The following is a 23836-nucleotide window of genomic DNA, read 5'->3' as shown; positions in this document are numbered from 1 at the left end:
AGAGTAGAGTAGAGTAGAGTAGAGTAGAGTAGAGTAGAGTAGAGTAGGGTAGGGTAGGGTAGGGTAGGGTAGGGTAGGGTAGGGTAGGGTAGGGTAGGGTAGAGTAGGGTAGAGTTGAGTAGAGTAGAGTAGAGTAGAGTAGAGTAGAATTAGAGCTAGGTCATTAAAAACTTTGTTGAAGATTTTGAACTATAATATTCTATATACCAGGCAAGTTTTTAGAATCGCTACTCTATTGATAGATTCTTGTAAGAGACGATACTAAAATGCATTGTCTCCCAGATGGGAGTTCAGCACCCTAATCACTAACCAAACTGGCTCTTATAGAATTACCACATTTCATGATCTTTAATTTGTTGACTCTATAATTTGATCATTTTTGGACTCAGCTTTTCAGGATGCAATGTACCAGTAAGGTGTAGTTTTAGAAATATATATATATGTCCTTCTAAAAGTCATTTTCTACAGTACAACAGAGATAGGGGAATGGAAAACAATAATTGGGACAAAAATAAGAGTTATAATTTCATAGATTGTTCAGAAGTAGCAAGTTTTTTTTAAAAAAGATTTAATTGGAAAATGTAATTCAAAGGAGAATATCTGAAAACATTCATAGTTTTTTTCATGTAGAAACCATTATTCTGCAGCAATAACTTATGTGATGATATATTTACAGAAATGTTTTAACAATGTGGCTAAGTTCCAAAGTTATAAGCTTGCACCGATGTGTGATCGTTTCTCTGCCTTTGCTGAGCAAAAATCTGAAAATGTTCTTCACTTATTGTACAATCCTTGATAAATTGCCATTCTGAAAATTACAAAATTAAGTGTTGAATGAAAGATCAATACATGGGAACTCTTTATGAAGCCAATTTGTTATTCATTGTCTCCAACAAACAACACACATTCTTCTCCGTAACAAAACAAAGGTATAAATCTGTTGATTATAATTATCCATAAAATTCTAGATCGAATTCAGATAAAAGTACAGCTGTTCGAGTGATAAGAAGGCCATGATGTTAACTAAAATGAACCTCCAAATAAGTAAAATCAATATTTATAGGCATAAAAGCTAAGGATCATAAATTCTGGAAACAAGGACACTATAAGAAATTCCCAATGGATTGAGACAAGCAATTTTATCTGGAATTCCATTAATGGATCTCTCTATTTCTTTTAAATGAAATGTAGACACTGGCCAATGGCAAATAATTGTAGCAATTGTAACTCAGAAAATCTAAAGGTCACTTGACTGCTCAAGAGGCTGGAAACTTGATCACATTCCTGTAAGAGGAGAAGGATCAAATCACCACTATACTTCTCCTTTTTAAATGTGACAGTTACATCTCTTTCAGGAATCAAATTGCAACTATCTGATGTTCCTTTTGTATGGGCTAGCGGTTGGTCTTGCTTCACAGTAAATCAGATCTGCTGCATCTATGCCTTTTTTCTTCTTCTTCCTTCTGCTCGTCTAAGAGAAACGTTAAGTTATACTGTAGTCAAGGGGAACATTTTCTCCTGAAAGTATGTTGTGCCTAAAAGCACCAAACGGAATCCTTTTGCTCCGAGAATTAGATTTGGTACAACATTCTTTGTTAGTGCTGAATGCTATCAGGTTCACACAGGGAAACTTAGTAGAAACAGTCTGCAGAAGGGAATAGCCTTGTCTTTAGTTATAATTCGTTATATTTTTACATGGCCCGTATACAGAGCTTCTTTATTCCTGTCATGAAGATTTCTTTCCACCCAGGTGTTTGTTTGTTTTTTTTGCTCCTTTCCAAATATTTTAATTGGGGGGGGGGGAGGAACAGCTGCATGGTGGCACCACTCCACATTCTTTGCCCAGAGTCTGATGTAAACTAATGCCAGAACCTTATATGGTCTAGATTCTGATTATGCCTCCTTCTGTCTGACTGCTGCTTTAAGCCATCCTGAAATTTAAAATACAATAAGGAGGACTTGCTGAAAAGAGCATCTTAAATTAAGGCCACTTTATTTTTCAAAAGCTGGAGGATCCCTCTTTTATAGCTACCAAGCTAGGACAGGCCAGCCAGTGAAAAAATTGGCAAAGTTTTGTAAGAGTAGGGGCTCTCCAAAATCTGATGAATATTGAATATTAAATGAATACCTTATTATGAAGTCCCTGACTTTTTGGCAGGAAAGAGCATGTTGTGAGTGAACATGCTCTGAGTGCTTTGAATAATTAGTTCCTTGCCTATTCATAAAAATAGCTGCCAGAATCACAATTGTCCAATCACAGCTTATCAAAAAGTAAACCAATGAGCAGTTTCCTGCCCTTCTCTCTGGTTGCCAAGATGCTCTCTATCATGCCTACCTTATCTTGATTTTTTTAAAAGTTTCTTTGCAGGAGGCATATTTGCAAATAGTGTAAAAGGTAATTATCATTTTTCATTTTCTAAGAATACCTAAGAACAACTGATAAAGAGTCCAAGCGCATTCTTTGAAAAAAAGATTATTTTGAAGCACAGTACTTACATCACCTTATTTTTAAATTGTATTTAAAGTTGAAATAAAACCATATTTAAAAAAAAATTGAAAAAGTAGACTGTGGCACAGAATTTGCTTGACAGTAGAAAAAGGTGTCCATTATAAGTGTTTTCTTTATTATTTCTTGGGCTTTTCCTATTTTCTCTTGTAATCGAGTCTAATGATGTATGATTTAAAATGTAACCTATTCCAAAATATAGTCTTTTTGGAGCTGGGTGACCTTAACAAACAAACAAATTAATAACAAACGCATAATAAATATATAAAATAAAAGTGTAATTTCACATTTTTAAATTGAAATTCAGTATAAGAGTTTTGAAAAGTTATATTCAAGCACCCATGTATGTTTACTTTGATTCAATAATGCCACTCTGAAGTACAGAAAATAGTTATAAATATCATATAAACTGATTTTTATGAGTCAGTGAAATCCACGCTGATATTCAGACTGGTATAAGTAGTTCTTGACTTATGTCCATTCATGACTCTTTGAAATACAATGGACTTAAAAAAAATACTTATAACTTGTCCTTGAAGTTGCAACTGCTACCTCCCCCCCCACATATATTGGTCACATGATCATGGTTTGGACACTTGCCAATTTATGCCTGGTTGCAGGATTTTGCAAATCACATGACTATGTTTTGTGATGTTTGTTGCCAGTTTCCAGCATTTTTTCTAGTTTCTAACAAAAAAGAAAATGCTCATTATATATGCTAGATTTGTTTAACAACCATGTGATTTGCTTAATGAGCCTGGTGACTCACTTTATGACCATCAGAAAAAAGGTCATAAAATTGCTTCTGGCCACAGGATGCCTCAACATATGACCGCAATGTCTTATCTCTCTAAGTTTGGGCTCCATTGTTGTCAAAAGTTGAGGATTCCATCCTTCTGAGGTCAAAGAGGCCCCAGATTGTTGGGGGCAACATGCTGACTCTGTAAACCTCTTAGAGAGGGCTATAAAGCACTGTGAAGTGATATAAATGTCTAAGTGCTAAGTGCTATCTCTTATTAGGCTGTTCTGTGAATGCAATTATGTGAATACAATACTTCCAAACTGAACCCATTGCTACAGGCCTTCAAGTCTTGTCTGTTTCCTTGGACAATGATTGATTGCATTTGTGTATCATGCCAAACCTTAGGGCATACCACAATGTATGAAAACAGTCATTGTGACTTGTAAACTAAACACTAGCCACCCAGGTCTTGTGGTTTACTCTGCAAACCATGGTTAAAAGAAATCCATGCTTTACCAGAATGGATGAACCCACCCACTGAGTTAAGACTTTGTGAGATGCTGTGGTATCAATGGGTGGCTTGGTTTTAATTATTAGTTTGATTTTATTGTTCTTCTATCATTGTTGTATTGCATGCTATGGTTTTAAATGTTGTTATATTCTGCCACAGAAAGTATTACTGATGAAGAAAAATTATAGACATTCTGTGCTAAACAACACATTTTATTGCCATGTATCTTTTTTTCTATATAGAAATATTTGCAAATATCAGTGAGGAAGAATCACAAGATATAGGGAGGGTAGATTGACCATTTCCTCTTTGGAATTTGGCAAAATGACTGTTTTTAATTTGCTTTTTCACAGGAGGAAAGTTCCCAGTGCAGGAAACTGTAGCATATCTCTGGATATTATAAAACGTCATATGCTGAGATTTAATTGTTAGATTACTTACATTGTGTCTTCTTTCACAGGACATTTTTCCTTGTAAGGCAGAGAAACTAACATTTCATTTGGCTCAAGAAATCCACCCGAAAAATTTCGCTCTTCTGCTGAGGAAAGTTAAAATATAAAAACTCAAATTCTTTAAGTTCAACTTTAAAGATTATTTTAAGATAAATGGAAGACGGAGAAAGGATTTTTCATGCTTTGCGTACAGTACGTAATATCCTCTTCATACTTCTAAAATAGTACAAACTGTTTGCATATCTTTGCATCATTCTTATCATCTCCCGATTCTGTCACTGCTGTTTTGACTGGCTTTGACATAATCTATTAATGAATGATTAGGCTTATTTAATCAAGTAATATTCTGGATGTGCTTCAACAACTTCATGCAACTCAAGAGATAACAGCAACATTCAAGAACAGAATTGTAATTGCCTTGTATTTCAGCATACAAATGGACACTGAACCAAACTATTTGTTCTGTATCAAAGATTTCTTCTTTGAATCCTAGGTCTTCCTTCTTTATGTCTTACCATTGGGTAATTTAAATAATTCTTGTTTTGAATGTCAAAGAAAAAAAACCCCTGTTATTTTGGGAAGTATCACTGAATTCTTACTTTATTAAAAATATGCATCAGTTCAGTCACAGAGTCTTAAAACCGCACTAATGTACTCTGTTCAATATTGTTGTGGCAAAGGACTTTTTGGCTTTCTCTTTTCTCTTCTTATTCTTGCTCTCAGAAAATTTAAATAAGGAAATTCAGGATATTAAATCATAACATGTAAGTCTGCAGCCTATTATCTAACTTTGTGTTTCATACTTCTATGACATCTAATGTAATATCACTTATGTATTGGTGCCAAATACTGCTAGCTCCTCATAAAAATCACACGCCATTCTCATTATTGCAATATACATACATTTGTTCTCTGCCTATAGTGCATAGAACCATATGCAGAAAACATCTATCAAGATCTACTGAGCCATTTCTGGCCAGATTCTTTTGTCCTTTTTGGAATTGTCAGCTACTACATAGTACATGATAGCCTGCTGAAGGATTTAAGGTCTGGCAATTCGCTCAAGCAAGTCAACATGTTAACGAGTTGTGTTTTGCTTTAATTGATTTAAAAAAAAAAAACAATTACACCTTGCTCAGAGAACCATGAAATAAGGTGCATAAGAAATATTTTAAAAGTGAGAAAAATATACTACAGTTGACTAGAGAACATAGCAGCCAACATTCTGGACTTCATATCTTTTATTCACTATACTGGATTCCCATATTGTATGATGAAGTTATAAACCAAAGTTAAACAAACCATATAACAAAACATTAGATTGGAAACCTACCTGTTCTTTCTGGTATTTTTGATCCCAAAGATTCGATTTTTATTATGCTTAATTTGTTTCTTAGTGTAAACAGCTTTGGGAAGTATTTTGATGAAGGAAGAAGCCATTTTAAAAAAAAAATCTCTTCTCTATATCTTCCTCTGTCTTGGGTTTCCCACCAGAGGCCTTGGAGTTTGACTGTTCTGTGCAGTTATCTTGGTTCTTACTAGCACTGCACTCTTGTGGACAGAGAGTTATGACAATGTTTCTGGGCTATGTTGGAGCTACTCTCTCAACTTACGAGACACAGTCCCAAGCACCCCAATCACTACTGGGACTATTTGGCCTTTACTTTCCAAAGCTGGAAATGAGTTTCTCCTTTTTAGGCTCTAATATTTCTTCACTTAATTCTTTTAGTCCTTGGAGTCCTAGTGGATGATCAGTGTGTGCAGTGTGAGCCAGCAGTGTGCAGCAGCAGCCAAAAAAGCTAATACAGTCCTGGCTTGTATAAACAGAGGCATCGAATTAAGATCACACAAAGTATTAGTAATGCTTTATAAAACCCTAGTAAGACCACACCTGGGATACTGCAACCAGTTTTGGTCACCATACTACAATAAAGAAAAGTCCAGAGAAGAGCAACTAAAATGATCCAAGGCCTGGAGACTAAAACATATGAAGAACGGCTGCACGACTTGGGTCTGGCTAGTCTAAAGAAAAGAAGAAATAGGGGTGACATGATAGCAGTATTCCAGTATTTGAGGGGCTGCCACAAAGAAGAGGGGGGTCAAATTATTCTTCAAAGATCAGAAGAAGATAAGATAAGAAACAATGGTTGGAAACTGACCAAAGAGAGGAGCAACCTGGAATTAAGGAGAAAGTTCCCAACAGTGAGGACAATTAACCAGTGGAACAGTTTGCCTCCAGAATTCATGGGCCCTCTATCCCTGGAGACTTTTAAGAGGATCCTGGACAGTCACTTGTCTGAAATGGTCTAGATTCTCCTGCTTGAGCAGGGGGCTGGACTAGAAGACCTCCAAGGTCTCTTCCAGCTGTTATTCTATTCTATTCTATTCTATTCTATTCTATTCTATTCTATTCTATTCTATTCTATTCTATTCTATTCATTTCCTCCCTCAGGCCCTAATATTTCTTCAGTTTAGTTTATTCTTTCTTTCTGATGCTGTTTTCACTTGGCACTAGGACAACTCGCCACAATCAACTTGCCCCAGCCAACTCATCACAGCCAATTTGCCACGATCAACACTCCCCATAGGACAATTCACCATGGGACAACTCACAATGGGACAACTTCCCACAGGACAAAAGTTACATAATATCGAAAAAATGCTGAAATAGAATAACTAAAGAAATGATGAAAAAGGAGGGACAAGATGAAAATGTGAACGAAAAGAAATAAAATAATTTTTAAATTATTATCAATCATTAAATAAAACCATTGAATTGTTCGGCGGCAAGTTTTCCTATGGCGAAATGTCCATGGTGACTTGTCCTGTGGCGAGTTGGCTTTAGAAAGCTGCCCATAGTGAGTTGGTCATGGCAAACTGGCAGTAGTGAGTTGGCCATGGCAAGATGGTTGTGGTGAACTGTCCCATTCCAGATCAGCAATGTCATCTGGTACTTGTTTACTACCATGATATCTGGCTGATTGGTCAGTACTTGTGTGTCCATCTGGATCTGGAAGTCAGTCAAGATTCTGGTGCTTTGTGCTTGTTCTTGTGCGGCTATGAACTTTAGTTCAATCCTTTCCAGCCACTGGTAGGAACTCCCAATGTCAGCCATCTCAGCTATCTGTTGATGGTCCATGCTGGGTCTTGTCTTGCCATGGCACTTCCTCTGCTTGAACTTCCTCCCATGTTTGCTGATGCCCCTGGCATACTCTCAGCAGCTCATCTTTGGATGCCATCTTACTGATGCATTCCTGCATTGTTTTATCTGGATGGTATTTGCAATTCAAGAAGAATTGCTCCAAACCTGGGTTTAAAATCAATCAGAAAGTCATACTACAGATAAGTGGTCACTCTAAATTTATCTGTGCCGATGTTTTTAACCATAGCTTCTGGGACCGTCAAGCATTTTGGTTGAGACTTCATAGACCAAACTCTATGAAAACTGGGGGCAGACTTTTTTCTGTTGGATTCTGCAGAATTTAGATGCTTGTATGCATGCTGTCTATAAATGCTGGGACATGGTTAATGAAAGGTCCTTGAGAATGAGGCCTGGGACTTGTGGTATCTTTCCCATAGAAGTTAATCCAGGATTGTGGAGGCTGAATTTTTCATACTGATTTGGTATTACTATTTCTCATGGGATCAAATGAAGCATTTTGGACCCGAGGTGAAAGCTCCCTTTCTCAAGCCAGATTTTAATTTATATTTTTCCATTATGTCTTTCATGATTCACCACCTGGCTTTTGTGAACTAAGAGTGTTTTGTTTAAAAATAATTATGACTGATGACCTTTGGCATCTTGAATCTAATGTAAAGGAGGCCCTCAAACAGGTGTTTGAATACAGTGGGTCTATTGTATCTCTTTAAAAAGCTATTCATAACCAATAGTGTAAAAGGTACAGTAGAGGCAAAATGTGCTTTATAATCCATGAGTGCTATAAGGAGGCATTTCTATTGGCTGCCTTAACCATCAGGTCAAATACCTGCGCTGCCTTGACCTAGAACACATGATTTAGCATTCTCTCTAACCGCGTATCTCATGTAGGCCAAACTGTTTTTAGAACAACCATGAAGAACATTAGCTATGGAAAGGAGAAGAACAAGAGCCCCCCCTTTCTCTCTCTCTCTCTCTCTCTCTGTGTGTGTGTGTATGTGTTTGTATGTGTTTTAAGGGGTAGGGAACAAGGAGTCGACTCCATTGTACAAGTTGTGCTAGAGGTCAAATTGCAAATGATGTGCTGTATGCAATTTTGGCAGCCCAGGGAAAAGACAAATACATAATCATAGTGGTATGCAATCTGAGCAGAAGGTTTGAGATCAGATAGGATTACACTGCCAGGATACAAGCAAACCCTAATTTGCAAAACCCACAAAAAGTGAGGTGATTGCTGCATACCTCCCATGATTTATACATGAAAACAATAATTGCTTCTTTGAAAAAGCTCCGATATTAATTGAACCATCATATCTATATTGTGCAAACACTAACAAAACATTGCTGTCATTCTTTTTTGATTTCACCCCTCCCGTCATCTGAAAAAAAAAACCCATTTTATAAGGATTCCTTTGTTCCAGTGCCAAGGGTTTGCTATATTGAAGAATAGCTATCTTCTCTTCCATCACGTTCAAGGAGTAAGGTGATACATGCCATAGTTTTTGCTATTTTGTTATTCCCATCCCCATCCCCCTATTCAGATGGGCCTCCAGATGAAATGCCCTGCTGATAACACCCAGATGCTTTTTCCAGCAAAACAAGTGCTCCATTTGACAGAAAGGCATGGCAGAACTGGAAATCTGGAAAAAAAAAAAAAATCCTCAGGAAGGCCTGATTTTATGGTCTTCTAGATTTCTAATGTTTTCTGCTATAGCCTGCAAACAAAAATATTCTGTCTTTTAATATGTAACAGATAGAAGGAAAAAATAAGCTGGCAAACAAATGCTCAAACAGCAGCACCGTCCAGAAAGATTGGATTATCTGCTATGAATTCAACTATCAAGCCAGAGTTCTTTGATCTTTACTTCACTCAATGAATTATTTAGAAATCAACCAGGAATTCAATGCCATCTTTGTCTTATTCTAACTCTTTGTGAGTACTGGCATATTAACTGGATTCACACAGAACAGTTTTAATTCAAGAAATGTCTAACACAGAAACTTATTTTGCAGTACAAGATGTGTATCGATGGCCAGAAACAGAAAATTGCTTGTAGATTTTTTTTTGATAAGCAATTAATGTTTGCGATTAGGAAGCTTGTAGAATTAAACCACTGAAACTAGGTCAATGTGATATTTAAACTGCTGTTTTTCATATTTGGGAGTGTTAGATGAGGTTGCACATCTTTATTTAAAAAATCATTTGCATTATCCCTAAGTTACTCAGAGCCTATAACGCCAACTGGCTGATACCACATTAGCTTTGATATAAATATAGAGGAAGAATTAGATGGCACATTTTGAAAAGCTGAAAAAAAGCTCTTTTTTTGCTGAGTGGGATAACAATATATTGGGCAACTCTTAAATAATTTAACTGTTTTGCTTCTGCAGTTAGTTCACTTCTGTTCAGGTCATTGCTCTTCACAAGGAGGTTTGCTACATTTACCAAAAATCAGTTCCTGAGCAGATAACAGAATTACAGAATGACAGAGTTGGAAGGGACTTTGAAGATCTTCTAGTCCAACCCCTTACTCAGGCAGGAAGCCCTATACATTTCAGACTAATGGTTGTCCAATCTCTTCCTAAAAACTTCTAGTGTTGGAGCATTCACAACTTCTGGAGTCAACTTGTTCCACTGATAGTTAATTGTTCTAACTGTCAGGAAATTTCCCCTTAGTTTAGGTTGCTTCTCTCCTTGATTAGTTTCCATCCATTGCTTTCTGTCTTGCCTTCAGATGCTTTAGAGAATAGGACAATCCAAACAAACAGCAGGAGGTACAGTCAGTTAGATCAGAACATTCAGAGATTAATTTCTACAGTGTGTAGGTGTGTGTTTCTGTGAGTGAGGGTGTTTCTTCCTCCTCCTCAACTGTCTGAGCAGTAGACTGTAGTGCCCATTTTATACTTAATGTTTCTGGGCTGGTATGTTAGTCACCTTTTTTGCAATTATACTTCTGTGAAGACTCTCCTAAGTGAACGGACTGATAGTCCCACTGAATTTTGATCAGAGAGGGACCTTATCTTGGAAGAAATTTCGCTGGAACTGAGGCAGCTAAATGACTTCTATGGATCACAGTAGGAACTGCTGATAGTAAAATGGCTTTTTAGGAACTAGATTACTTTCCCCAAATGATGCCCTTTGGATACCTAAAATTGCTTCCTCCAGACTGTTCTGCCATAAAGTTGAGGATGCCAGGATGGAGCAGACTAGGCTAGACAAATACTTACATTTACATCAGCATCATCAATGGACCCAGCAAATTTCTTGTGACTGTAATTTTATGCCAGTTCCAGAATGGGAAAATAGCAATTTAATTTCCAGAGGGAGAAAGCCCTAAGAAAACCCAGACATACACATTCTAATAGCTGCAAAAGGCATCTATCCAAAGGCAAAAAAAGAAGGTGGCAAAGTAGTTTATTTTACTTGCAATCTTCCCTGAAGAAATGGGAAGAGGCATTTATACTAGTATATAAACCAGCAAGATATTGCATGGGGATGTGACATACCAAACTGCAAATGTTATGAAGAGCATATTTATATCATGTACTTACGCCCCTTTTTCCTTTTATGTATCTCATGCCCTGACTTACAGATTTCAGTCTGTCTATTTCCCATCCAGTTACATCACTGCTTAGCAGCAGTCCTGTTTGCCATACTTTATGTCTTCAGATCCTGATCCAAGAATTTCCTCTTGCTACTTAGAACAACTTATGAATGTCCAGAGAAGATAGAGGTATACGGTAGGTCTTCCTGAAAAACCATCTTATCTTTCTCTAATTTCTTTCACACATTTCTGCTTCCTCCCCAGCATTTCATTTTCAGCAGACTAAACCAGTATGTTCATCATGCTTTCTCTTAGCCCCACTTAATACTGTTCCTGCTGAATCTCACACATTGTTCTTCATAGCCTTGCATCAAGTCCATAATCTCTGAGTGCTAGTATAAATGTGCAGGTGATTTTTTTTTCTTTTTAGTTGCATCAAGAGTTTATTTCTGATTTGCACGACAAAATAGGAATCCAGTAGTATTTTTATGGGTGATTATTTTACTTCGGAGAACCATGGAGTACTACTTGGCTATGCAAAATACATTTTGAGCAGATATGAAAGGAGGCATAGACCTTCATTCAGCATTTAATGACAGAACAAGTGAAACAGGATGAAATAAATTACCTAATTGTCTTTACTTAAAAAACAAAAACAATTGTAATCTTTTCCTTTCTGATTCTCCCAGGAGCTTACTGTTAATTATAACTCATCTTATTCCAGTGGTAATTTCCTCCAGATGTTAGGGACTTCAATTCCTCCACCTATTTAGGTATTATAATAATTGAAGTCCAATTCATTTAGCATGTGCCAGATCAGAGAAAACTGCCTTACGCAGAAGACCAATAATTCCGGTGATTTGTTACCTTTACAGTTTGAGAATTCATCCGTTTAAGAAAACCACTTTTGGAAACAGTGCTTTTGAGAAGTTCTTTTTAAAATCTATTGCTCCATCCAGACTATTGAACAGAAATCTCACAGAGAGCCAATGATACCATCACTCCATTTTCACTTGCAACTTCTTATCAAATTTTTTTTCTAAAAGAGTTTTCTCTATTCATACTATCATGTACCTAAAGCATCTGAGAGTCAAGAAAAGGAGCATCTTGGTGGTAGGCCCCTGGCTCTAATATTCTTTGATAATAGAGGCTGGTCAATATCTTTCTGTGGCATCTTTCAGTCAGAACAATATTTTAATCAGAATTTAAGCCTGTGAGGCTGACTCTACTATGTGTATAAGCACTATTTGCATACTATTTTGCTATTTTTGTAATCTATTTTATTTCACTTCTTTTTATGTATTTTTTTAAGTAATACTACCACTGCTATTGTTTTGTTCCCTATTTTATATCAGATAAAAGATGGTGTTTGGTGAAAAATGTAAAATACAAGCTTAACAATTTGTCCTGTCTTTTAACGCTTGGTCCTATGTCTTGATTTGAAATAAAAGACTGAGGCAGCAGGAGCCATACAGTTTGGCTACTGATGATGTGGAAGAGAAGAATATGAGGATTATCTGTACACACTCTTGATTGTGAAAAGGACTCCACAGAAGAATTCTAATAATGCAAGGCAGTAACTGACTCTCAAGAGCTTAAGGACAGCTTTTCTGCTGGCTTGCAAAGCAGCTGAGTCTCCAAGCTGATTCTGAGACAGCTGGCTACATGTGGGATACAACATGTATCCCACATGTAGTCCTCTGAATACAACAAAGAATGTGTACAATACATCAGGCAAAGGGGCCAGCAAATATGTACAGCCCTCAGAAAGTAAGGACTAAATGCTTAGGCAATGTAAACACCGAATAACAACATTTCCAAACCAAATCAAGGGTTGTCCAGTCCTGTTGCGAAGTGTGTTGATTTTCTTGAGATAGGTTTGCTGAAAGGTTTTTAAAGCCATCTTGGTACAGTGGACTTTGTTGAAGGCTGAAAACAGGTGATTCATTTCATTTCTTGCACATATTCAGAAATGATTCAGAACAAAGTCTCTGAACTGATCTGGCCACAGCACTCTTTTACCATTAAACTACTTCTATCTCTCTCAGTGACCCTGGGGAAAAAAAATAAAGACATCACTGAATAAGTCAGCTGGTCAAAACACTCACAGCCCTCATGTTAATGACTCATTGGCCTTTTCTTCTGGATCATCCTGAAATTTTCATTACCTAAAACAAGGTGCAAGACGGCTTTCTCTCCTAATTTCATATATAGAAGACAGCTGATTTCTGACAGTGGATTAAAGTCTTAAATCACAAAGTCAAAACAATTCTAGCTTAGGTGCACCAAAATAGATTGTGTGATATACATACCCCTGTCTGGGGACAACAACAAACTCGATAAGACAATCTGGGAGAATATACATCCAACATCTGCCCTTTGGGGTTAGGAGCTGAGCAGTGAAGGGGTCAGGTTTGAAGGTCAGATCAAATTGTCTAAGATTTAATAATCCAAATTAGTTGCAAATAACCAGGACTGTCTACTAGGATGTTGAGACTTTTTTATATATGATGCATGTAAATATATGTACATGTACATATGATACACATAAAATGCATGTATTGATACACATGATATATGTAAAATGCATGGACTGATACATGCAATGCCTATAATCCATATAAAAAAGAGCTGGGGTTTTGATAGCATGGTTGCAGTTACCATACCTCCTTATTTTTTTTTTTTACTTTACTCCTGTACGATCCTCCTGCCTATTTCCTCTGATCTGACTATTTACCAAAACAAGCAGTTGTTATTTGGGACTTTGACATCCTTCTTCTACCTACTAGAGCAGAAATGAGGTATGTCTGTCATTTCAGGCTGCTTCCCTTATCTCTTCTCTTGGACTCCATTCAATCAAACCGCAAGCTGAACTTGTGGGGATAAAATAAGTCCAGCACAGTCATGAATGGAGATTTAGACACAAGCAGCTAAATGTTTATGGAGAGTCTCAGTCAGCCAGGTCATCATTGTCCCAAAGATGCTTTTTCAAAAGGTAAATGGACTGAACTAAAGAAGCTTCTTGGATGAGAAGTGAAATGTCTTCAAGGAAAAACAAAGAAAGTCCAGTTGCCTTTTGAAAAAGTGCCAACTGGACACAAGCAGCGATTTTCCTTATGTCTTAAATCCATTTCTCTTCCTCTCGTTCCCCTTTTTTATACAGACAACAAATCCCACCTTCCAAATAGCTCTTCAGAAGACAACAGTGGTAGGTGATAGCCTATTAACACTGCTCCACTGATATGCCATGTCTTTGGTAGTGGTTGTTCTTTATCCTGCATTAAATTGTAGGAGTCATTGAGTTAAAGAATTAACACAGTTGTGGGATTCAGCCGGTTTGCCCCACTTTGGCAGAACCAATAGCTAATTTTTTGTGGCTCAAGCCCAGAATGGACTTCTGGAAGTAGAACCGGTTTTTCCCATATTTGAATCCTACCACTGAATTAACAGTCTTGCTAACTGGGCAGTCTAGCCCTATTGTGCAGTTTTGATGGTCTCATGGCCTGGCCCTGCTCTGTCTATTATGAAAACAGACTGTCCAGGGACCACAGGGTAGAGGTCAAGCCTGCATAAGCACCCAGGACTGATTTTATCTCTGAAGTAATGGGTAGTTGCCTTGGGATATTGTTGGTATGAAGGGGAAAAACACTATTTTTGCACCAGTACAGCTTAGAACACCAAGCTGATTTAAGTCATACCCATTAACACTTGGACTGGAGATAAGATAAGGAGATCTTTCAATAGTGGTTTGGGGTAAGTGGGCAAAAGCCTCTAGAGATCTCCCTGTTTTAGCTATATGTCCTCAGATGTGTAGATGCCTTAGCTGTAAATCTGCACCTGTTTGATTGAAATAAATATTATTGACAAGACTAATTTCTAAATACATTTACAACACTGATTTACAAATTATGATGATTGGATTTGTCATCATGATTCTAACCTAAGTTATATATTTGTTAGTTCAATTTAAAACATTTTTTTAAGGAGTTCAAGGCTGGCCTAGTAAGTATTCTCATTTTGCCTTCCAAAACTGTGAGATATTTCAGCAAAGAGAGAGTCACTGGTCTCAAATCATCCATGGGTTACCATGGACGAAGGTTGAACTAGAGCCAGGATCTATCCAGCATACTCTTTCTTCTGTTCAGTATCATCAAAACTTCCTCTCTTCATAATGGAGGGGTTTCATCTATAGTTAATTGTGCTCAGAATGAACAAATCAATTAGAAAATAAGCATTCCATAATTCCATCAAGGAAGTCTTTTCATTGACTGCACATTTAGAAATGAGTGTTTAATACACAGTTGCAGAATTGTCTTTTCCACCCAGGTTAGTTTTATGCCTTGGGAAACTTACAAGCACATCATCCTTTACACAGAGAAGATTTCTCACCAGAAGATACTGTGATAATTTATTTATTTATTTTCTTATTTATCATATTTAAGAACCACTCATCTCTCTCACAGCAGGACTCTAGGTGGTATACAATTCATAATGAAAATAAAATAATTGTACAGAGTCTGAGCATCAATGATTTTTTTAGGGGATGTGTTTACATGACACTTACAGTCCATGAATGACTTTCTCTCTCTTTGAAAAAAATGTCTGTGGATTGGCAATCTCTCCAGTCTTTTCAGAATTATGGAAACTTGTTCCTACTTTGCTACTGAATATTTGGCGGGGTGCTGTGATTAGCTCCAGTTGCTGGAAAATGTCCTTAAATGTACATGTGTCAGTGGGTCAGTGGATATAAGGACACTTCAAATATCACATTTTTAAGTTGATTAGCTAGAATACTTTATATCAAAACTAGGAAAGTATTTTTGACTATCACAAAAGATCTTTCTTTTCTAGATCTCATGCTCCAATTGTACTGAGGTAGAGAGAGGAAGTTTTTCACTTCTTTTTCATCTATTTGTTCTTTCTTCCTTTTGAATCCCCCCTTTTTCATTTTGTTTTCAACTTGGGGGGGGGGAGATCTAAGCAACTGTGAAGAGATAAGCAAAAGGATCATGTTTACTTGCAGATCAAGATGGCCGCAAGATGGCCTTGCACTGGAGCCAAGAAACTAAATTGGTGGAGGGAGGAGGGGAGGGGGGGGAGGCCGGCTGAGATCCCAGGCTCAATTTTTATTTTTAAAGCTTGCTTGGATAGCACTAACTGCTGCTTTTAAAGGTTATAAATTCACAGCAGGGGAGAGAAAGAATAAATGCAAACACAGGGCACCCTCTTGGACTTATTTGGATAGTTAAGGTATGAGTCACTGTGTAAAGCATTTGCTGTGGTAAAGGACTAACTTTACCTCCACCTCACACAGACGCTGCAAAACCTTGTTATCTCATAGCCAGACAGCCCATTTGCCTGATAGCTGTCTGTTTTCCAGACAGGATCCTTTCTACTCAGCCTCACTATCTTTTCTTTGGCCTTCTATTCATTCCATCCCCCTCTTTTAGGAGATATTCCTGTTGCCTCCAAAAGATCAGCAAGGAATATGGGGGATATCACAAAAACTGTAGGTTTTTCTTCTGCACTAGACAATCTATTGCAAAAACTGTTTTAGGAGCAACTGGTAATCAGTCAGTTTTGGTTTAAAGACAGCTTGGGGAAATAGGAACAGATTGCACTCTTTGAATAAAACAGAAAATATATTAAAAGAAGGTGGGAATTCTTTAGACCAAATAAGACAAGGCAACATAATACTAAGTTACATGTACTTAAGCCCTGTATCTCCCTGGGAATATTAGGTTGCTACCATTTGTGCTAAGTTGGGGTCCTAACTTAACTACCATAATAAACCTCCAAAGTGTTTTTTCAAGAGGCAACTGGACTTTCTTTCAGAACTGAAAAAGCTTCTTGAACCAGTAGTGAAACATCTTCAAGGAAAAAGAAAGAAAGTCTACTTGCCTCCTGAAAAAGTACTTTTAGGACAATCATGACCTGGGAATGACTGAGAATCTCCATGGATACTATAATAAATAAATAAATATTCATTCAGTGTAAAGGTAACTAGTATATAATCTTATATATATATTGACTCACATTTAATCTCCATTGGGTTCAGGATGATTTAGAGCTTTCTCTGGAACAAAGGATGTGGAGTCAAATTCTATTCATATTTATTCACAGATATGTGCCTCTGCGTTCAGTAGCCTTATTCCCAGGGGTGTGAACATAGGACTGCAAAGTTAGAAAGGCAAAACCCCATAAATTAAGAATGCTTAAATGTTGCCATTGTCCAGCATTTTGGAGGGGTTCAAACTATTTTGCATCATAAATGTTCCAATGCTACTTAATAGTAAATCTACAAGAAATGTCAATACCGCAGCTAGGATTAAACAGAAGAGATGGGCCCTTATAGCTATCCAGCAGGTGGTTTTGTATGTGTTGCACTCCAAAACTTGGATTAACACACTAAATAGCATGAGTTCCCTAGACATGTTGAACAACAAACTGTCTGATCCCATTTAGCCTATCTTAGGCTAATGTATTGTGCAAGCCCAATGAATCAGATATCACATAATCTTGAAGTGGAGAAATTCAACCTATTGTGTTTCAATTAAAATAATATTTCTAATTTCTATTTGATGTTTCTATTATGTAATAAGCAAAGAGGTATGCCAGTTATTTCCATATTTTAGTTAGTTTGCTTGCCTATAAATAAATCACCCTGCTATTGAAAGAAAGAGTTTTATTCAAATTTGTTTGTAGATAGGCCCAATAATGTGTTGATGGCCAAGATATGAAATGGATCAGGAGGGACAGATAGTCATACTAGATAGACAGAACTGGGATTTTCCCTCCTTCTTCCAGGGTTTTGAAGGGTAGGGCTGGGAAAGTAGAGTTGTGTATAAAATGGGTAATGTGTATTGTTCGGAGCTCAGAAAAAATATCTTCCTCAAAATATTCATTAGAACACCCAGGATCAGGAATTCTGGGAGTTGAAGTCCATAAGTCTTAAACTTGCCACGTTTGCAGAGTCCCACCTTAGAAGATTTTTAGTTGCCTTGTGATTGGATGGATTACAGCCCAAAATGGCTTAAAATGTGTTCCATTTACATATCTGTATCTATCTATAGCATATTTCTCATAGGAAACTATTCCCCATTACCAGTATTAAAATCAGTTTTGGGCAATTCAGCTGCCCTCTCCTATTATAATCCAGAATGCTAAACAATGAAATGGAATCAGTTGAAATCCTTATCCCTGGTAACGGAAAGAAAGAGAACCAAGTAACCTGAAGCGTTTGTACACTTCTACATAATCCATCCATAAACCATTAAATCATCATCTAGTATTTATGAATTAGTTTACAATGACAACCAAATATGATCAAGGTCAGGGATTTCTGTAATGAAAGGTCAGAAAAGATAATGATCTGGGTAGAAAAACCACACACTTTTTTGTGCATGTATTTCCTGTTTAATCTATTTTCCTGAAAACATCATTGCTAACTTTGCAGAAATTGTGCACAGTTGAAATTCCATCTGAAAATAATTAGCTATCAATGGACAATCCTGCTGACTATAAACAGAATCTTCCACATGTTTGTATGTGGCTTTTCAAGCATCCAAATGGGATGAGCTGCAATACAGAGCAGTAGTTAGGTCTTTGATGGCTGAAGTGATTAATGAACACAAGAGACGTTATCTAGTATTGTATATATTGCTATTAACCGGTTAGACCCTTCTTAAATAAATGTACCATTTTAGATGAGAGAGGCTACTGAGTGTACCTTAATCTGATGAGTGGTCCTTCCTTCTACCCTTGAAAAGAATGTCCTTTATTACCTGAAGGTCACTACTGAGAAATTAAATAGACAACCCTTTTTTCATAGGAGACAAATGCCTTTGTTCTTCCTACACCAGATACAGCTGGTTTGCAACAGCTTTATATTGTTGAAAACATAAAACAGCAGCTCTGAAAATGCACCAGGCCTGTAGCATTTGTCTTTGCTCTGTTTAATGTTGGCAATTCTATCACACGCTTTTCCTGGTAATGATAGGAAGACCCTCTGAGTTGTGTGAGTGACTATGTATGCATGTGCATGTACTCTACTATGTGTACATACACAGTCTACTATTACCTATTGCCATGGTAACAAAGATATAGATGGAAATCTTATTAGCAAACAGTCGGTTTCAGATTTCAAGATCAAATCCACACAATGCTGAGTGTCCTTTAAACTTTCCTTTTCCAATTTTTTAAAGCCATTACATGTTTCACTGCTACTGGAAGAAGCCTCAGCAAGAATCTGTGTCCTGCACAACCACCATAACAAGTTCCAACAGAAAGTAGTTTAACTTTCCTCTAATCACAACAGTGCCAATCTTTAAGTAGCCTAACACATGCAGGAGATAGCAACAGATTTCAGGAAACTCCAAAATTTGCAAAAGAAAACACAATGTGGATATAAGGTTAATCAGTTTTAAAAAAATAAACTGGAGCAAGAATGGAATGACTCCAGCTGATTGGCTGGAAGCAGCCCCAGTAGCACAGAAATCCTGAATAGGATTCATCTACTAGGAAAAAACAGTGGGGAAAAGAGAATGAGTGTGCAGATGTGAAAGTGTAGATATTTCTGGACATTTCTTCTTCAATTGTCCTTTACTCCATTACTCACCTTCTCATTAATCACTCTAGTCTAGCCCACAATGATTGTTAAGCTCTGCTTTTGCATAGATTGTTTTGATTCAGAAATTAAAGCAAAACAGTGCTGGGTGCCATCAGCACCCTTTTGACATCTAATTTCAAATCCCTGATGACCTCATAAGCATCTTCTTACAGACATTAAATCACATTGGTGATAAGATGGTGCCTTGGCTGCCTAGGAATTAGTGTAAGTTTGCAAGTAAGAGTGAAAATACTGCATAACCACTGTTCCAATTCCAACTCATATAATCAAATCAAATCTTTATTGTGATCACAGACCAGCATAGCCAAGTCACATATAGGCAGTCTATATCCACAGAATCTATTGCAGTGGTGTCAAACTGGCGGCCTGCGGGCCAGATGCATCATATGCAGGCCACACCTACACCGGTTCAACAAAAGCAAAAAAATGTCACAATACGTCACATGATGCAATCGAGTTTGACACCCATGATCTATTGCATCTCTTGAGACAAATTCTAAATCAAGTTATGCCTTGCTTTAGAGATTAGACCAGTAGCTGAAAAAGACAGACAGTCCCCTGGAGGTAATGCTGCTCTATCTGAGCCTCAACATGAATGCTGAGGCCTTTTAACATTATTCCCAAGAAAGGAGAATATTTGTAGCTCAGAATTGAAATGAGGGGTTATTGGTGATCTCCAAGCTTGCTTGTTTTCTTGCAGGTGTTTCATTAGCCAAACTAGGTAACATCCTCAGTGCTGGTAACATCATCACTGGACTAGCACTGATGATGTTACCTAGTTTGGTTAATGAAATGTCTGCAAGAAAGCAAGAAAGCTCAGAGAGCACCAAGGACCCCTCATTATTCCCAAGACCACTACTTCTGCCAGCTCAGTCAGGATGCAGCTGGGCATTAAGCTGGCCCCGTAACATCAATGGCATCAGCTGCTCATTTGTCCCAGATGAAGAGAGAGGCCATAGGAGAGATATCTCCTAATGCAGTGGTTCTCAACCTGTGGGTCGGGACCCCATTTGGGGTCGAACGACCATTTCACGGGGGTCGCCAAACAATGCAGTCTGCCATTTTTTCCCCTTTTCCTTAACTGTGCTATTCCCTTTTATTCTATTGGCTTTTGAAAGCCAATAGAATAAACTCTCTTGAATAGAGTCTAATTCTATTGGCTTTCAAAAGCCAATAGGAATTGTCCAGGCTGTCTCTGCCCTGCTGAGCCTGCCAAATGTCCCATTCTACAAACGGTGCTGCACCAGTTGAGTAGTCCTCGACTTACGACTGGTTGAGTAGTCCTCGACTTACAACTGGTTGGGGGTCGCGGCATTAAAAAGGTTGAGAACCACTGTCCTAGTGAGAAAAATAAAATCTCAATGGCCATCTCACATCAACTGCTCCCAATACACTCACCCCGTCTCTACATTAAATACCAGATTGGTCTTCTGACCTAATCTGGCAAGCAGTACATGGTCAAAAGTTGCATTCATTAGGCAACCAAACAGGGATATTAAAGCACTGTGTTCTGCAACATCTATCCTCTTTTCTTCTAAAACTCATAACCTTCCATACATCTTCTCATGCCTATTCAAGTCACTTTCTCCTTTCCACGGACACTGTGGTTTTTCTCTTTCGTTACATGGCAGGGAAATATACAATCATCTCATATGTTGTTTACTGCTTACAAGCTGAGAGGGGAAAACCCCATGCCAAGAGGGAGCTTAGCTTTTAAATGCAATGCACTGCTAATATTGAAGGTCATTGGTAGAGATTACATGGCTTTAGAAGACTAGCAACTTCCCTTTATTTGCTTTTTCTTTCAAGGCAGTGAAACGGGAACCCAGAGAAAAGGGATCAGTGAACAATCAAAAAGTGGTAGGTCCAATTAGGCTCAAGAGCTCCCTCAAGAGCTCACTTAGACTGACAAGGAACACAAATGACACAATTAGCCCTAGAGAAGGAATGTTCAGGCAGGAGGGGGGAAAATGAACCTTTAAAGAAGTTGCTTCTTGTCCATCTAGTGCAGGGGTAGGCAACCTCGGCTCTTTTATGACTCATGGACTTCAACTCCCAGAATTCCTGAGTCAGCAGCTGACTCAGGAATTCTGGGAGTTGAAGTCCATGAGTCATAAAAGAGCCGAGGTTGCCTACCCCTGATCTAGTGGGTTCATTGGGGAAGTTTACTCAACTGGAAGGAGCCCGTTTGGGGAGGAAACTGATGCATACATAGGGCAGTCAACTCACTGTGAACTCTTTCAGGTTTTGTCTATGGAGATTCTCAATCATCAAGGTCATAGTTATCCCAAAGATGCTTTTTCACAAGGCAACTGGACTTGTTTGTTTTTCTTCGAAGATGTTTCGCTTCTCATCCAGGAAGCTTCTTCAGCTCTGACTGGATGGTGGGGAATGGAAGGAATGCAATGGACCAACTGTCTGCAAGGAGTATAAATCTTTTCATTCCCCCCACCATCCAGTCAGAGCTGAAGAAGCTTCTTGGATGAGAAGCAAAACGTCATCAAAGAAAAACAAGAAAGTCCAGTTGCCTCGTGAAAAAGCACCTTTTGATCTTTCAGGTTTTGGAGATATTATGGCACTTTTTATTATGGTTGCTGAGCTCCTTGAATAGTCCCTATGCCATCCCACCATTAGTTGAAACATTTCTAGGGTATCCACAATTTGCAGCGGGAATACTACATGGAACAAAACTGTGACTGAATCTGGATGTTCTGCTTTGGATACCATGAAGCCTTCTCCCAGAAGGCAACAAGGAAAACAGGTTGTGAAGAGGATAACAGAATAACTGATCTCAACTGATCTTAAGAAAAATAAGCATCATCAGAGTTAATTAGCGAGGGGTTCTTGGTGTTCTCTGACCTTAGTTGTTTTATTGAAGACATTTCACTACCCAACTAGATACCATCATCAGAGCTATGATGCTACTTAGTTGGGTAATGAAACTTCTCAGAGAACACCAATGAACCCTCATTTCAACCTTGAGTTGCAAATATTCTCTTTTATTGGGTTAGTTAGTATCTGGATGGAAAAGAACTAGTAGAGCAACATGGAAATGGACATGTCTTCACCAAAAATTGAGGACATCCTGCTGGGTATTATTTTTATTCCTTATTGATTCCCTTTCATTCTTTAATCTGAGATTATTTATACTATTTAAAAATGTGTTAATCTATTGTTTGTATTTAAACTGATTGTGTAGTCCTTCATGATATACAGGTACATCTTGACTTACAACAGTTCATTTAGTACCGTAAATGCCGGCGTACAAGGCGACCCGGCGTATAAGACGACCCCCGTTTTTATAGCCGGGCCGCATTCCTAGAACGTCGTCTTATACGCTGGAAACTACCAGTATTTCCGGCGTATAAGACAACTCGGCATATAAGACGACCCCCGTCTTTGGCGCCAATTTCAGCGCTCGCGGAAGTCGCCTTATACGCCGGCATTTATGGTAACCATTTGAAGTTATAATGGCACTGAAAAAAGTGGCTTAAGAGCATTTTTCACACTCATAACTATTGCAGCATCCCCATGGTCAAATGATCAAAATTCAGACACTTGGCAACTAACTCATATTTATGATGGTTGCCGTGTCCCAGAGTCATGTGATACACTCTAGAAAGAGTACAGAGAAGAGCAACAAAGATGATTAGAGGACTGGAGGCTAAAACATATAAGGAACGGTTGCTGGAATTGGGTATGTCTAGTTTAATGAAAAGAAGGACAAGGGATGACATGATAGCAGTGTTCCAATATCTCAGGGGCTGCCACAAAGAAGAGGGAGTCAAGCTATTCTCCAAAGCAGCTGAAGGCAGGACAAGAAGCAATGGATGGAAATTAACCAAAGAGAGAAGCAATCTGGAACTAAGGAGAAATCTCCTGACAGAACAATTAACCAGTGGAACAACCTGTCTCCAGAAGCAGTGAATGCTTCAACACTGGAAGTTTTTAAGAAGAGACTGGACAGCATTTGTATGAAATGATATAGGGTTTTCTGCCTGAGCAGGGGGTTGGACTAGATGACTTCCAAGGTCCCTTCCAACTGTATTATTATTATTATTATTATTATTATTATTTTGCAAACTTCTGACAAGCAAAGTCAATGGGGGAGCCACATTCACTTAACAACTGTGTTACTAACTGAACAGCACATTCATCAAACAATTGTGGCAAGAAAGGTCATAAAATGGTCCAAAACTCACTTAACAAATGTTTCACTTAGGAACAAAAATGTTGAGCTCAATTGTGATCATAAGTCAAGCACTACCTATATAGTCCTAGTAAATGGCATGCA

General features: G+C 37.9%; 1 long non-coding RNA gene across 3 annotated transcripts in view; it reads left to right on the top strand.

The window, feature by feature from the left end:
* The window catches only part of LOC120311058, a 171416-nt gene that overhangs the window by 134619 nt on the left and 12961 nt on the right, over positions 1-23836 (top strand). For 2 of the 3 annotated variants that reach the window (XR_005557515.1, XR_005557518.1), the window contains one exon: positions 4220-4403. The exons of the other annotated variant lie outside the window; for it this stretch is intronic. This is a non-coding gene — a long non-coding RNA (uncharacterized LOC120311058). The remainder of the gene's footprint in view (positions 1-4219; positions 4404-23836) is intronic. 3 annotated transcript variants of the gene reach the window in all.

This window comes from Crotalus tigris, unplaced genomic scaffold, assembly GCF_016545835.1.
Source record: "Crotalus tigris isolate CLP2741 ecotype Arizona unplaced genomic scaffold, ASM1654583v1 scf7180000017567.3851432, whole genome shotgun sequence".
Classification (NCBI taxonomy): domain Eukaryota; kingdom Metazoa; phylum Chordata; class Lepidosauria; order Squamata; family Viperidae; genus Crotalus; species Crotalus tigris.
Note: the sequence above shows the minus strand (reverse complement) of the source record. Positions and strands in the feature narration are given on the sequence as shown.